This window comes from Trachypithecus francoisi, unplaced genomic scaffold (assembly GCF_009764315.1).
Source record: "Trachypithecus francoisi isolate TF-2019V2 unplaced genomic scaffold, Tfra_2.0 Lachesis_group21, whole genome shotgun sequence".
NCBI classification, from domain to species: domain Eukaryota; kingdom Metazoa; phylum Chordata; class Mammalia; order Primates; family Cercopithecidae; genus Trachypithecus; species Trachypithecus francoisi.
Window position 1 is genome coordinate 38,289,067 of NW_022681467.1, and position 16,868 is coordinate 38,305,934.

At 42.7% G+C, this 16,868-nt stretch overlaps 1 protein-coding gene across 1 annotated transcript in view; it reads right to left on the reverse strand.

The window, feature by feature from the left end:
- The window catches only part of LOC117068315 (receptor-type tyrosine-protein phosphatase T-like), a 337,994-nt gene that overhangs the window by 26,946 nt on the left and 294,180 nt on the right, over window positions 1-16,868 (reverse strand). The window lies entirely within an intron of this gene.

The following is a 16,868-nucleotide window of genomic DNA, read 5'->3' on the forward strand; positions in this document are numbered from 1 at the left end:
GCAGATGGGGTTTCACTATGTTGGTCAGGCTGGTCTTGAACTCCTGACTTCAGGTGATTCACTCACCTCAGCCTCCCAAAGTGCTGGGATTACAGGCATGAGCCACCATGCCCAGCCTGAAAACCCTTTTTAAATCCCATTCATGCCCTACTTTAAGGGTTTGCATGTAAGTACCTGAATCAGTATTTCTTCAGTAGCTATATTCAACACCTACCTTATCTCCTTTATTTAAAGGCACGAAAGAAAGAAGGCCATGTGAGGAAATGGTTTTCCCAGAACACAGCAAAGCTGCTGGTTGAATACTCTGTTTTCTAGCCTAAAAGGAACACCTACTTTTGCTGAAGTGAAGTTTGGCACAAAACCCAGGGGAGCCTAAGGTCTATAAACATTTCTTACATAGAACACATAGATTGTTAGTGGAAGTTCCTTCCAAAGGGTGATAAGAGCCTAAGGAGAAAAAGAATGATGGCACAGCAAGAATTCAGCTTCTGCCTCAACCCCAGCAGGTTTCTTCCAGCAGAGAAAGTCATGGGTCACAGCAGACTCAGCAGGAATGAGGGGTCAAAGGAAAAGTCGTGCTGAGTTTTCTTGCATCTGCTCTGTGCTGCCACCTCTCTTCCACTGAGTTCCACACAGTCAGCTAAGTAGACTAAAGGTTCAGCAGGCATGGATTGTGGCCTCTTCCTCGCAATTATTAGCCCATGGCAAAGCTACAAAAATTAACGCCTATCTTGTACTTCCTATGTACTTTAAAATCTCACACGTATCATTTCATGTAATTCTTGGGACAACATTATCATCTTCACTTTAATGGAGAAAAACAAAACAAAGCAAAACAAAACAAAACAGAGAACCTAAGAAATCAGGTCACCTAACCAAGGTCATGGAGAAGGTAGCGTAAGATGAAACTTACATCTGCATGACTTCCTGGACCAACCTGCACCAAGGAAGGCTGTCTGCCTCTTAATATTCATCGTTAAAAAAATGGAACTGAATATATTGGTTATTTTTATTTGTAGTAAAAATGGCAGAACAATAAAGAAAACGGAAGAAAGAGAAAATATGAGAAGAAATGGAAGAAAATGGAGAAAAATGGAAGAAACAAAATATCTCTACCATCCAACATAGCCATTTTTATTCCTCCATGTTCCACTCCAATGTTTATTTATGTATTGACACATTTTTTTGTGTGGTTATAATAACACATAGACCCAATGTAGATTCATTTTTCTTCCTTCACTTATATTGTAAGGATTTTTTTTTTTTTGCATACACTGCTCGAGCTTTATCATCACTGTCTTTAATATTTGTAGAACAATCCATCAGGTTACCACATTAAGCATTCGCTGATTGCTGGACACGTGAGTTGTTAATGTTTTGCTAGGATAAATAATGCTACAATGAACATCTTTGTGCAAATGACTTCAGTCTGTCTTATCTTATGTTTTCTTAGGACCAAGGATATGAACAAGAGGAAATGAAGAGTAGAACAAGGAAGAGGAGAAAGGGGAGGCACAGAGGAGGCACATGAGGGTGGAATACAACGTGCATTTGTTTGAGAACATCTCACTTGTAGAGCGCCTCTGGTTTATTCGCATGGATAGAAGGCAGGTATACATTTTAGCTTGGAACTCAGGTAAGGGCTTTGAGATAGAGACGCACTCAGCACTTCCCTTCTAATTAATTACCTAGAAGTAAAGATTCTCTAGAAACAGAGTAATTGCTAGGAAACAGAGGTGGACAATATTTTCTCAGTGTGACTCGAAGCAAATCTTAAGGGACAACTCCAGATTGCCTCTATTATAGCCTGCCATTTGGTCAGAGAAGGAAATTAAGCAGATTAGTCAAGCTAGATGCTTTTCTTTACAAAGCCATGGAGGTTATTACTCAAGACCTTGTTATCTCAAAGGTGTTTGCAAATTGATTTTTGGATAATTTGTTGCAGGTAGAGAAGTTAGGTTGGCAGGCAGATAATTTCTGAGCTCATCCTTTGTGCATGTTAAATATATGGACCCTTTGATTGTCATTATCAACTCTACAGAGCTCGCATCAGTCTCCAGTGAGGCCTCAGGGGTGATATTTTGCAGCTCTCTGATGACTCTGCCCAATTCCTTAACATAATTATTCACAGACTAGACCTCTATAGAATTAAGAGCAGCAGACTTCAACAGTTTGGGTGCTGAGGGAGTGGCCCCATTTAGTTCTTTTCCATCGACTTTTCACCATGGTTTTCTGCTCTCCTATTTCAGACAGCAGTATTCAATTGCTGACCACCAGAAAGAAAATAAAGCATTAAATCTTTCCAGATGGTTAGCTTCTTTTCATGTATTTCTAATGGCATGTGCAAGTATAGTAACAAACATCCCCTTGAGTATATAAATGTCCCTATCTCAAATGACTTGCGACTTCACACATTTGTGTGCAGATTAGCCACGTGGTTACCTCTCCGTCCATCCCCTCAAGAAGAGACCACGTAAGTTTAATCACAGTGTTTCCTCTATGTGGCACCAGGGGAGCCATCAGATTATTGTGTGCTTTATTCTTTTCTTTTTCAGTGATCTATTGTTTTATAATTGGCATTGTTTAGAAGGCACAGGTACCAGTGGTTCAAAGAGAGAGAAGCAAAAATATAGCACAGAATGATTTTTTTGGTAAGCAGCACATTATTTTACAAATACATAGAAAAAGCCTATCTATTTATATCAGTTCTCTATCTCTAAGATGAACTCTTCAAGAAGACAGTATAGGAAATGTACAGGGCCATCCAGTCCAATGGCCAGAGTCATTAGGAAGGAAAAGGAAACCCCTGTGTATCTCATTTGCCAGACAGAGCACTGTGCGCATGAAATCTAATGCAGCCAAGTAAATCAGTGATAACAAAGTGTAATAAAGTCATGATGGGGGTGTCAGAGGCATTTTTGAAGCCTGTGAAAAGACCTAATCTGGTCTAGAGGTTAGGGAAGCTCTTGAGACAGTGCTTAGGGGAGTGTTCTGCTGGGACTGCTCATGTTGAGTCTATGAACAAAGAAAAATTCCTGGGGGTTCTCGTAGTTCTGAGTTACTTGGGATAGACTGGTAAACAATTAAAACGATGTTCCCTGGACACTCATTCATTCACTCATTCTATGAATGTCGAGTCCCTGCTGCTGGTCACACACTGTCCCAGGTGCAGACACAATCTTGGCTGCATGGAGCTCACCTTCCAGCCTTCACTCAAGGATTGACACAAAGAAGTCAGGAGAGAAGGAAGCTGACTCAGAAGATGTTGAGAAGGAGGGCATCTGAGAATGGAGAGGCCCTGGGGGCCAGACCTAGGTAGGAGCTTATGGATCCATAAAGCGATACACATATACAAAATGGATTACCGCTCAGTGAGAAGAAATGAACCAGCTGCAGATGCAGACACACACAGCAACATGAGTAAATCTCAAAAAAAAATTCATGCAAAAGAAAAATAAAAGAAGAATGCATGATGACCCCACTTATGTGAAAAGTTCAAGAACAAGCAAAACTGCTCTATGGTGATAAAAGCCAGAAGCATAGTTACCTAGCAGGCAGGTACTGACTGGGACAGAGCCTGAGGGAAGTTTCTGGGATGTTAGAATGTTCTCTATATGTTGATTTGGGTAATTAAATAACAGAAATCAGAACAGTGTTACTATAAGGGACATGACTGCCTGAGAGAAGGCATGAGAAAAATTTGGGTGGTTATAACCATTTCTGTATCTTAACCAGGGTTATGTAAGACTCATCGAACTGTGAACTTAAAACATAAGTATTTTTATGTATATAAGTGGTACCTTAAAAGTTAAAAAAAATCACAAAAATATGGATATGTGACTCACTAGGTGAAGAGAATGCCACTAATTACTTGAAACTGAGCCCCAGAAAATTGGGAGAAAATTAGCCTTTACTTCTATACCATTCCCTCCTATCAGCACCATCAGATGCTTGAATTCCTAATAGTTTTCCTAATAAGAGGTTGTTCAGGCACACACCAGTTTCTTATCCATGAGCCTTTTCACATCTAACACAACCAATGCCCTCTCCTTACCAGACTCCATAGCATCATCTGTGCAAAGCCAGGAATAAGTATTTAACATCTGATGGCACCCTCTGCTCATGAAGTTTGCAACCAGACTAAGGAGGAGGAAGTCTTGCCTTCAAGGAGCTGAGGCCTGAGCTGGGTGATGACATCAGTGCCTTCCAGCCAGGCATCAAAGCACTGCGAGGACAAGGATGCCAGGAGCCATCCATGAGGCCTGGGCAGCAGCAGCCCTGAGCCTCCAAGGCTCTCCTTCAACATGTAGATGGTGAAGTGACCCCTTCATGTAATTCTGCCTCATCCTCAGGCAGCAATCTCCAGAACAATTCTGTCTTTCTTTTCCCTGCTGTGAGCACTTGTAACAGTTTGACTCCCCAGAAATTCCCACAGAGAGCAAAAGTGTTTCAAATAGCTGGAGACAGAGCTGTGCGCATGTATTGTCTGCTCCAGACAGAAATCAAACATTTTGAGAAAAACCAAATGTTACTAAGATGTGAAGTGAGCCTTGATATGATTAAGGTGAGCATAACCTGGCCTCCAACACTTTCCACTACATGCCTCACCCTACCTGATCACCGTTTTAATTGCATTTCTATTTACTGACCCTCTAGGTCTGTGGGAATGCCTCCACCCACCCAACCCTAGCCACCAACACAAACCCGTTCATACACAGATAGAAACACAATTGTGCCATTCTCATTGCCAGACTTCTTTTGTCTGTGCCAGTTTTCCCAACTAGAATGGCTTTCCTTTTACTTTTTTGTTTGTTTGTTTGTTTGTTGTTTTGTTTTGAGACAGAGTCTTACCCTGTCACCCAGGTTGGAGTGCAGTGGTGCCATCTCGGCTCACTGCAACCTCCACCTCTTGGGTTCAAGTAATTCTCCTGCCTCAGTCTCCCAAGTAGCTGGGATTACAGGCACCTGTCACCGTGTACAGCTAATTTTTGCATTTTTAGTAGAGATGTGGTTTCGCCATGTTTGCCAGGGTGGTCTCGAACTTCTTATCTCAGGTGATCCACCCGCCTCAGCCTCCCAAAGTGCTGGGATTACAGGTGTGAGCCACCGTGCTCAGCCTTCAATTATTTTTAACTAAACTATGCCGATTTTTCTTTTCAAAACTGCTTCATCATGACTTACTCTCATGTAGCACAGGGCTAGGCACAGAGTAGATGTTCGATGCTGATTAGACTTTCTATGATTTATGTGCAATGCTGTTTTCATACAATAATGGACTGAGGATCAAAAAGGACTACCTTGAGGCCAGGCTCCAAGCTTTCCTTGACCTTGGCTTACCACTAGCCAGATGTGTGACTCTACTCAATCTTCATGGTCCTCAAATTTATTTTACCTTGACAATGAAAGATTCAAGTCATAAAAGTCCCTAAATTCTCTACCAAGGGCCACAGGGATTCTACGTGTACTCACTGACTACCCTAACAGTGAGCAATCAGCAGTAGCCCAGCCTTCTCATTCTTTCCTGGCTTGGGCTCAGGGTCCTCGGACACAACGTAAGTAAATATAGCATCAAATCCTCCAGTAGGTGCCAACTAGAATAAGTGTTTGTTGGCCAGGCACGGTGACTCATTCCTGTAATCCCAGCACTTTGGGAGGACAAGGCGGGAGGATCACTTGAGGTCAGGAGTTTGAGACCAGCCTGACCAACATGGTGAAACCCTGTCTCTACTAAAAACACAAAAATTAGCTGGGCACGGTGGCGGTCACTTGTAATCCCAGCTACTCAGGAGGCTAAAGCAGGAGAATTGCTTGGACCTGGGAGGCAGAGGTTGCAGTGAGCCAGGATCATGCCATTGTACTCCAACCTGGGCAACAGAGTGAGAGACTCCGTCTCAAAAAAAAAAAAATTAGTCTTTGTGCCCTAACCAAACATACAGCCAATGGTCAATAAACATCTGATGTCTTATTTAAATGGGTAGAAAAAATATTTGATAAGTTTTCCCAAAGTAAGAAGTTGAGGGTGGCAACAAAGAGATGAAAAAGGACAAGAAGTAGGATGTTGTAGAGAATACTGAATGCACCTCTAAGCAAAGGATTGGAAGTATTTAGGGAGAAGACATCAAACAACTGACAGAAAGCAACAATCAAAGACATACGTAAAGAAAACTTCTCTGAAATACCCAAATGCTCGAGTTTGCGGACTCTGAAGAGCTCCAGGCAAAATCAATGATGAGACTTGAGCTTAAGTACATACTGGCAATATTTTTGAAATACAAAACTAAAGAAAAATTCCCATAAGCCTTCAGAAAAAAAATAACAGATATCCATCAAAACAAAATAAAAAGACTAAAAACTCTGGTTCCATGCTTTATCATTACAGTTTCAAACACAGGGATGTGATGAGGAAGATGATGAGAATAATCACAAATAACATCATGGGGCCACTCCCGTGTACTGCACACTTTCAGACACCTGTGACTGCCCTCAGTGCTCTACCGTATTGATTCATTTAGTCCTCACAGCAACTTTATGGATGGGTAGATACCCATCCAGAGTCAAACAATTAGTCATTCAAAAATCCAACACTGAGGCCAAGGCAATCTGCCTGGGGTCTGCACTCCTAACCATTATGATAAAGACAATGCTACATTATGATAAAGACAATGGTACACACGCAAGGTCTTAAGGGGGATGTTTTCAGTCCCAAGAGTTTTATAGGAGGTTAGTTGTGGTACATTTTCAAAGCCAGCAGAAAAATGCTCTCAGTTTCTGAAGAACACAGAAAATACAATGCAATGTACTTGCCTTCCCTTGGAGAAAAACTGCTTGAAGATATACCCTAGTTCACCTTGTGATGGATCAAAATCACGACCTCTAGCATGGGGGAATTGTGATATAAGAAGGATCAGTCCTATGAGATGGCTAGCTACCACAAGACCCTCCTTCCTCAGATGTGAGTCCAGAAGAGGAGCATGATCTTGTGCCAGGCTGAACTGAACACATAGCCCAATCTGTAGGAAGGGGCAGAATGGCATGCTTTCATCCACACAGCATTTCGGGAATGCTTAAAAACAAGCAATTTCATTATGAATGGTTAACTTTAGCTTTGGCCATCATCCTGAAAAGGGACATCATAAATTCCTATGAAAAAAGGAATCTCTCCTTCACTTTGCTGAACTAAATTCAACAAACAAATCTCATCTACCTAAGCTTAAAACATCTAGATTTAAATACATGAAAATGTTGACTTTTTCTTATGGTTGTGAGAATATAAGTACTATTTTTCCTTTATTCTGTTTCTCCTTTGATTTTTTTTACAAATGCCTAGTAAACCTGCATCCGTTGCTTATTATAAATATAAGCATTTGAAATAGGTCGGGTTTTTATATATTTCAAGCTTTCACATCTGGATGCGACCTCTCTTGCAGTTCTATGCTCCCGATCACTTGGAGTGTTTAGCAGTCAGTCTCCCCTCCTATCTGCCCAGGTAGCAGGAGTCAAGCACCACGACTACATCCATTTTCCCAGCAAGTTCCTCATCAACAGCTCACTAGCAAGGAGACATCCTGGCTACCTCTGGGAGCCTCTCAAAGACTTCCACTGTGAGTTGACACTTGACTTTCAGATAATCCTCTAACCATTGCAAACAGTACTTTACCTGTTTCCTCATCTTTCTCTCTATAGTGACAACAGAAAGCAGACAGTACTACTCCCATATTACAGATGAGAACACCAATGTTACCTAGAAAGCAGCTGTGTCAATACTGCCTGCTCTGTGGCTACAGGCATTGCACTTCCCACCCACCCACAAGCTCTGGTGTTACCGCTCCCAGGAGCAGCCCTTACCCAATGAGGGATAGAAGATGGCAGATAAACATCCAGGTTTCCTTGACCCCTAGTGGGACAATGGGGTGGCTTTATTCAGTCTTTTAGATGGCCCTTGGTGAGACTGAGCACCAGATATCCTCTCTAGCACTACCAGTTCATAGTGTACTCCTTTTTTTGTTGTTGTTGAGACAGAGCCTCACTGTGTCACCCAGGCTGGAGTGCAGTGGCACGATCTCAGCTCACTGCAGCCTCCGCCTCCCGGGTTCAAGCGATTCTCCTGCCTCAGCCTCCTGAGTAGCTAGAACTATATAGGTGCTACAGGCATGTGCCACCATGCCCAGCTAATTTTTTTGCATTTTTGGTAGAGATAGGGTTTCACCATGTTGGCCAAGATGGTCTGGATCTCCTGACCTTGTGATCCGCCCGCCTTGGCCTCTCAAAGTGCTGGGATTCCAGGCATGAGACACCATGCCCCGTCCAGGGCACAGGATTAAGAGGTATTTCTGGGATTCCAGGCATGAGCCGCCGCACCTAGCCCACAATGCTGGGATTCCAGGCGTGAGCCGCTGCGCTAGGCCCACAGTGCACTCTTTATGGGGCTTTCTTTCTTCTCAATCTCCCTTCCTCTCCTCCTTACCAATGTTCCCCACAACTTAGAGAAACCATTTGCAAATCCACGCTAAAGGATCTGTTTTTAGGGGAAATCCAGCCTAAGATATTATGAAAACCAGGGAAAGTTACTTAACCTCTTTGTGTCTCAAATGCCTCATCGGTAAAATGGGGATATAGCAACATCTTCCTCACGGGAGTTGCCATAAAGATTGTATAAAGTATTAGAGTCGACACTTTAGAAGAGTTCCTACATATAACAAGTAAACTGTCTTCGCTACTAATATCATCCTCCTCCCAACCAGCCACCGATGAGCCATTCAGCTGTCAGTGAGAACCTTAACTGATACTCTCATTTTGTGCCCCCCACAGAGAGACACAAAGATCCCATCAAATGCATTCCCCTTCCTGTGTCAGGATAAAGAGAGTCTACAGTAATGTCAGTGTGTACTCCTGCCAAACCTCCCACCAGCAAATCAATTTAAGAGCTCAGCCTTAGTCTACTTAACACCATCATGTCGCAACCAGTGAAGTCATTCAGAAATGCGTAATTCAATAACGACTTAGCACCAGATGAAGTTTTATGATCCGCAACACTCTGTCTGCCCCGGCTCCCATTTATCCCACAACACCTCAACATTTTCAAGATTACTCTTTGCTGGGCCACTTCCCAAAATTAAGAGCAGAGTAATCATTCTAGAAGAACCTTCCTTTCCTTGCCTGCTAAACAGGAGTCCTCAAAAAGCATGAATCAAGAGTCTGTCACCTCCAAACATGGGGCTAGGAGAAGCTGGATTCTAAAGCTTTGGAATCAAAGGCCATGCTTCAGGAGCACCTTGTTCCAGGGCAGCATGGGTTCACAAATGGGCACGCTTCTCTCCCCTCCCCCACCTCGGCCAAGCAGCTCTGCTATGAAGAATGGGTGAAAAAAACTCCTGCCTTATCCAGTTTGGATCTTTGAGTTCCAGAGACAACCACGTCTGTACACCCACAGGATGGTGAGAACTGTTATTATTACCATCATGTGGCAAGGACCAATAACATTCTCATAACATTCACTGTGTGCATGGCTCTATTTCTGATTTACATACAAACTCGTTTATTCCTCATATCACACCGGAAAGTAAGTACTATTCTAGTATGCATTTACAGATGAGGAAACTAAAGGAGTGTGCTAGTATTCCGCTCTGGTCTTTTTGCTTCAAGCCCACCCTGTTACATCAGTTATGTAATTCTGGAGCTGGGACCCCACTAACGACACCTCTAAACTACCTTGCCAGCTGGCTTTGGTCCAGTCCTAGTGATGGGAGACATCAGATGGAGACTGGGATGCTGGAAGAAGGAAGAAGATGCTCTCTTTCTGTTTCAAGGTCCTTGTAGCATCACTCCAGCAACAGGGGCTGCTACGCTCCAGGCCTGAATCTCTTCTGGTCTTCCCAGCACCTATGGTACAGTCTCTCTTTGAAGGAACTAACAGAACCTAGGCCATGCCCCTTACAGCTGCAGTACAATCTGTGGGGTCCCCTTCCTCAGAGGTCTCAGAATCAGCCCCGCTGTGCTCCTCCTACAGACTTCTAGGTACCATAACCCCTCCTATTCCATTTTGTTACCCCAGTCCCAGGTGTGGTCGCCACTTCCTGCCATTTTTGGCTACCTTAGCATCCCATTTTTACACTAACAGCCTTTCATCACTGTGTAACAGATTTCCTTCAATAAAACCCCTCTGTTTGAAATACTTGGTGTGATTTAGGGCTTCCCTCCTGGACCCTGATTTATATCAATAGATATTATAATTATCTTTATTTTTCACATGAGACTAAGGTACAAATTGCCCAAGGTCATGTGGCTAGTTAGTGAGTGTGCTGGGATACTCAGGCTGTCTTGCTCTAGAGGCCATGATTTTAACTCACACACTGAGCTGATGCCCTACTGTTCTCAGAACCCTGCTCAGCAACACAGTGAGGCAGGTACACGAAGGCTGGGGGATACCATACTTTGCCTAACAAACAAGTAATGAGGGCTGACTCTGCTATGTTTTGGGGGTATGGAGTCAAAGCAAGTAACTGTCTCTAACCTAGAGGAGACCAAGAGACTAGGGAAGGATGCGGAAACCAATGAGCTACAGAAGAAAGTGATACAGGCTGAGAAGTGGCAGGTCCAGAGTCCTGTGGAATCATACAGGTGTGTGGTATTGATACAGACAGCAGACAGGGAAGTACTGGGTAGAAGAGGGTGGTTCCCCAGTAAAGGCCCCACCCTCAAACCTGAAGACCCACGGCCCTAAGTCAGGACAGACATTTCTGTTTTTGCATCCAAAAAGTTGCCTTTTGGCCCACCACACCTCCAGTCCTGCCCCCATATAAACCCAAGACCTTAGTGGGCACACACACAAGTGGCTGAACATTGGAACCAGCAGACCAGTGACAACGGAACAACGTGGCAGAGAAAGACAGAAGAGAAAGGATGTCTGGATGCTAAGGGGAGTTCAGCTGGGGGCAGTCAGACAAGAATCTGCCACTAGGCAGCCCGACTCCTGGGAAAGACCACCTTCCCAATCCATCCTCCCCTTCTGGCTCCCCATCCACCTCACTGAGAGCCACCTCCACCGATAAAACCTTGCATTCATCATTTGAGCCCACATGTGATCCAATTCTTCTGGGACAGTGGGCAACTGAAGGAGTGAGCCACACTCCCGTTTCACATCCTGCAAGGGAGATAAGGAAACTCTCCCATTTCAATATCATACACAGAATAGTGGCCCCAAAAGATGCTTGAGTCCTAATCCCCAAAACTTATATAGACTCCAAAACTTATATAGACTCTGAAGCTGTGATTAACTTAAGGATCTTGAATAGGGAGAGTATCCTGGATATGCAGTATCCTGGATAAGTGAAGAAGGGAGGCGGGAGAGTCGGAGAGAGCAATTGGAAGATGTTATGTTCTGGCTGTGAAGATGGAGAAAGGGACCACTAGGCAGGGAAAGCTGGTGACATCTAGAATCTACAAAAGGCAAGGGAATGGACTCTCCCCTAGAGTCAAAGGAACACAGCCCTGCTAACCCATTTTAGACTTCTGACCTCCAATGCTATAAGATCATAAATTTGTGTTGTCTTAGACCACTAACTTTGTGATTAGGTACAGCAGCATTAGAAAACTAATACAAGGGGAGATACCTAAATTAGATGGAGGATGTTAGGGAAGGCTTCCTAGAGCAAGCAAATCATGACCTTGGTCTTGAAGGAAGGGGAGAGTCTAATAGGCACAAGGGTGGAGTTATTCACAAAGACAAGACTGGGTCATGCAGGGATGGTATGTCCTTCTGAAACACAGGTGATGGGGAGCAGGGGTGGAGGACAGCAAAAAGGCAATCAGAGAGGTCAAAAGGGACCCAGTCAGGAATGGTCTTCCTCCTGAAGCTGTGTAAGCAGTGGTGTCATGCAGGCACAAGAGTTTTAGGGACAACTCCTCTGAGTACAAGGTGAAGAATGGGTCTAAGGGAGAGAAACACAGGAGGACCAATAAGGAAGTTGTGTCAATTACACTGAGGAAAGAAATGATGAAGGCATAACCCAAGTAATGGCCATGGGGCTGGAGAGGCAGAAGCAGAGGAACTAGGCAGAAGGTTGGGAGACTGAAAGGACAGGACTTGGTCATGTCATGGATTGAATGTAAGGAGCAAGGCATATGGACCAGTACAAGGCTACCGTTCAACACGCTGGGTGAGTCTCCCCTTGACCTCCACAATGCCTGCCCAGCCCATATAAGTGGAAGTCTACCTCAATTTCCCTGTGCAGTACCCCAGTGCTCTATGCTAGCTTCTCCAAATTATGCCCAATACACTCATCCCTTTGCATTTTCATATTCACTTCCACTTACAAAAGGAAGTGTGGTGTACTAGAAAGTAAAAGATCACTGGGTCAGAAAGAGGTTGCCTTGCAACCTCTATTACTTAATGGTGTGACATTAAGAAAGTGATATAACTCCCTTGTGGCTCAGTTTCTTCTCATGTAAAATCAGGGTCATGGATTATACCTCACTGGGTCCTTGTGAAGATCAAGTGCCTGAAAAATGACAGGCCCTACATAAACGTGAGTGATTCCTTCCTTCCCATGGCTATTAGCTGTGGATCCCTGCACTGGTCTTTCCCCCCATTCCACAGCCTTCTCCTGTAATAGGCCATTCAGCACAGTACCTGTAGCCTCCTAAGATGCCCACTCTGAGCATCTGAGCTCTCAGCGCATCTTGGGTTCATGCATCACATACGACAAAATCAATGTCAGCTTTATGCATGTGAAAGCCACTAATCTCCCACCAGGACAGACAACTCACTTTCAGAAAGCACCGGAGGAAAAACACAGTACCTGCCATAAGAGAACAAATATGACAAGAAGACAAAGTAGAGAGAAAGGGGGTGGTAGGGAGCGAGGGAAGAAACATTCAACTCTGGGCAACCTGAGTCCAGGCAGCTTCGTCAGTTGCTACGCTACCAGCCACAGCAGGAAAGGCTTACGCAGAAGGTGTCTGTGGCTTTAGAGATACTGTTATTTTGCAAATTCTTCTCCTTGGTCTATCCCTATGTGCAAGGGGAAGATGCATAATTAGTCTCTAAGCTGCTGAAATGGCTAGAAATGACTAGAAGTATTGACTGCTCTGAAGTGTCAGGAAGGGGGGTCCAGATGGATTAAGAGGCTTATCCATAGAGCCTACTCAGTTTGTGGGAAGAGTTTAAGAGATGACAGCCCCCCTTATGCAAAGGAACTGGAAAATTAGCTTCTTCCAAATCCCCCCTCGTTCCCCTAGGGCTGCCTCTGCCTCTGCCATATCTTGCCTGAAGAGAGACTAAGCACAGCCTAACTCACTGCTCTTTGGGAAAGGACTTTGAAACAACAAAATCCTGCAAGATCCCATAGACCTCGGTCCCTGTCTCCAAAAGCCATGATTCTGACTACGCCAGATGGACACTGGGCTCCAAGAACAGAATTAGTGGCTTCATGCTGTTGTCCACCACAGGTCACTGCCTCTAGGTGCTTCTGTGGAGGAAGAGAACATGAGGAAACAGGAAGGAAAAGGTAAATGTATTGCTTATGACATTGCAGGCACTATTCGAGGTATGTCTAACATCTTATTCATATATTTCTCAAGCATAGGCCCAGGGAACTCAACAACATATATAGTGATTTCCAAGGGTCCATAGAAAGCAAGAGTCTTTAGATAGAACATCTTGGAACAAAATCCTGCTTGAAGATATTGGGTAAGTTTGAATTTTTACACACATAAAAGGTTTCAATGAAATACCACCTTTACACAAATTCTTTCAGAGACTCCAAAGAGAAGAATTACTTCCAAACTTATTTTACAAGCCCAGGATAACTTTCATTCCAAGACTTCACAAAGATATCACATGAAACTTTTAGGCCAATCTCCCTCATAAACATGTAAACTAAAATTCTACATACTGTATTATCAAGCCAATCCTGGGATATATAAAATGAATAACAGATTATAACCACACTGGGTTTATTCTGGGACTACAAGGTTGGTTTAATACAAGAAAATCCATCAGTATAACTCATCATATTAACAAACTGAAAGATAAAAATCATATAATTGTCTCAAGAGATGCTGAGGAAAGCACTTGATGGAAATCAACAGTCATTCATGATAAAACTCTTAGCAAACTAGAAATAGAAGCAAAGTCCTATAATGTGACAAAACATTACTCTAACATCATAATCAATGGTAAAATACTACACACTTTTCCCTGATTTCCCCAATTCTACTGGTAGTTTTAGCCAATATAATGAGGCAAGAAAAAGAAATAAAAGATATAAATGTTGGAAAGGAAGTAAGAAAGCTTTCATTATTCATAGACTACATAATTGTGTGTAAAAAATTCTTTAAAAATCTCAAATTATGATAAAAATTAACAAGTTAATTTAGAGAAGTTCCATAGATTAAACATAAACAATTATAAAATCATATTTAAAAGGTGCTATTTACCCAACCAGTGGTAACAGACATCATAATAATGACCCCTAAGGGAAGGAGTAGTTGACTGGGAAGAAACATGATGAAACTAGGTACCACAATAATTTACACCTTGATTTGGAAGATGGTTATATGGATGTACATGTATGTGAAAGTCAGTGAGCTATCCACATAAGGTTAATGCACTTTATGCCCTTTACTGTATTCTGTTCTACTTCAATAACAAACAAATTGAATAATTACTTACAAAAGCACTAGCAAAGTATTAAAATATCTCAGGATATATATATACTTATATGTGCATATGTGTATGCGTATATACATGTATTCTTCTTCACTGAAAACTGTCAAACATTACTGGGATACATTTTTAAAGATCCAAATAAATGGAGAGATATTCCATGCTCATGAATTAGAAGAACCAATGTTGTAAAGTTATATGTTCTGCTTATGTTGAATTATATGCTATCCTAATAAAATGTCTGTCAGGTTTTCTAGATAATCTGACAAACTTATTCGGAAGTTTATATAAAAATGCAAAAGGCCAGGAATACTCAAAGCAATATTTAAAAAGAATAAGAAAGAGAGCTTACCTTTTAGGAAACAAAGATTTATTATTAAGCTACAGTAATTAAGAAAATGAGGTATTAAGCTACAGTAATTAAGAAACTGAAAAACAGTTCAAGAAACAATGGAGTCAATAAACAAATCCACATAAAGATAATCACTTGATTTGTGATACAGCTGACACTTCACTGTGGTAGAAGTGTATTCTCAACAAAAAAATTAGGGTTATTTAGGCATCCATATTAAAGAAAAGACCCTCAGTGATTCCCTCCTCCTGTCATTCATGGCCTTGGGTAACCCTGTCACTTTGAGAGTAGGCTGGACCTTGTGACTCGCTTCTAGCAGAGTACAGCAAAAGCGATGTGATAGTATTTCTGAGATTCTGTTACAGGAAGTCTATCATTTTACTTGCCTCTCTTTCTTCTTCTCTCTTCCCCTTCCTTCTCTCCCCTTTTCCTCTGCTCTTCCCTCCCTTTTCTCCCCTCTCCCCTAAACCCTCTTTTTCTATCTCCCAATCATCTCTCTCTTTCTTCTTCCTCTTCTCACTTTCCGCGATCTCTTTTTTCCTCTTTCTCTCTTCCTGTCCCCCTTCCTCCTCCCTCTTCTCTCTCTCTCTTTTCATCTTTCTGTTTCCCTTCCTCCCTTCCTTCCCTCCCTCCCCCTCTCTCCCATGCTCCCTTCTCTGTTTCCTCTCTCTGCCATGTCATGAGTGGTTTCATAAAGAAACACACACTTCAGCCAACAACTGACAAGGTTCCAAAGCCTTCCAATAGCCACATGAATTTTTTTTTTTTTTTTTTTTTTTTGAGACGGAGTCTCACTCTGTCGCCCAGGCTAGAGTGCAGTGCCGCAATCTCGGCTCACTGCAGGCTCCACCTCCCGGGTTCACGCCATTCTCTTGCCTCAGCCTCCCAAGTAGCTGGGACTACAGGCATCCATCACCATGCCCAGCTAATTTTTTGTATTTTTAGTAGAGATGGGGTTTCACCGTGTTTGCCAGGATGGTCTGGATCTCCTGACCTCGTGATTCACCCGCCGCGGCCTCCCAAAGTGCTGGGATTACAGGCGTGAGCCACCGCACCCGGCCATGAATCATCTTTGAAGTGAGTCTTCTGAAGACAGCCAGGAGCACTGTGAGCTTGGGAGCAGGTCCTATCCTAGTCAGGCCCTGAGAGGACTGTAGCCACAGTAGACACCCTGCTTGCAGCCTTCTGAGTGACCCCAGCCAGAACTAGTTATCAAGCTGCACTAAAGCTCCCAACACATTCCTGTGAGATAATAAATGTTTCTTAAGGCGCTTTATTTTGTAACGTAGTCATAGACGACTAATACATCATACATGCTCCATAAATAGTTAATAACTTAGCTTAATATTAGCAGACATTTTTTGTATCTTAGAAAAGTCTTAGCTAGAAGTAAATATAATAAAAAGGTAGAAGCAGATGCACCAGAGGAAAAAAAAAACAAATAAACAAAAAAAGATACAGAAAAAGCTTGACACTTCCTTTAACACCAGTTTCAGAATCACCATTGAAGGTGAAGTTTACAAAATAGGTAAAAGCCTGGGGAAGATGTGGCTGAATCTGTTTCAGATAAACATAAAAGGAAACGGGTTACTGTTACTGAAGACACTGTCAAAGGAGACACTGTAATGCACTTCAAATGTGCCCAAACATGTAGCTAACAGAGTGTTTTATTTTACAATAGTAAATAAACTTGAGCAGCATCTGGCCATTTTATACATTTCCTCTGCATATTCTATGATCCTAATATCAAGGAAGATATTAACTTGCAAATTACTTGAAAGGAAGATAACCGGTAAGGAAATGGTCAATAAGATATGGATGGATGTTTGCACACATGGAACTCAATACAAA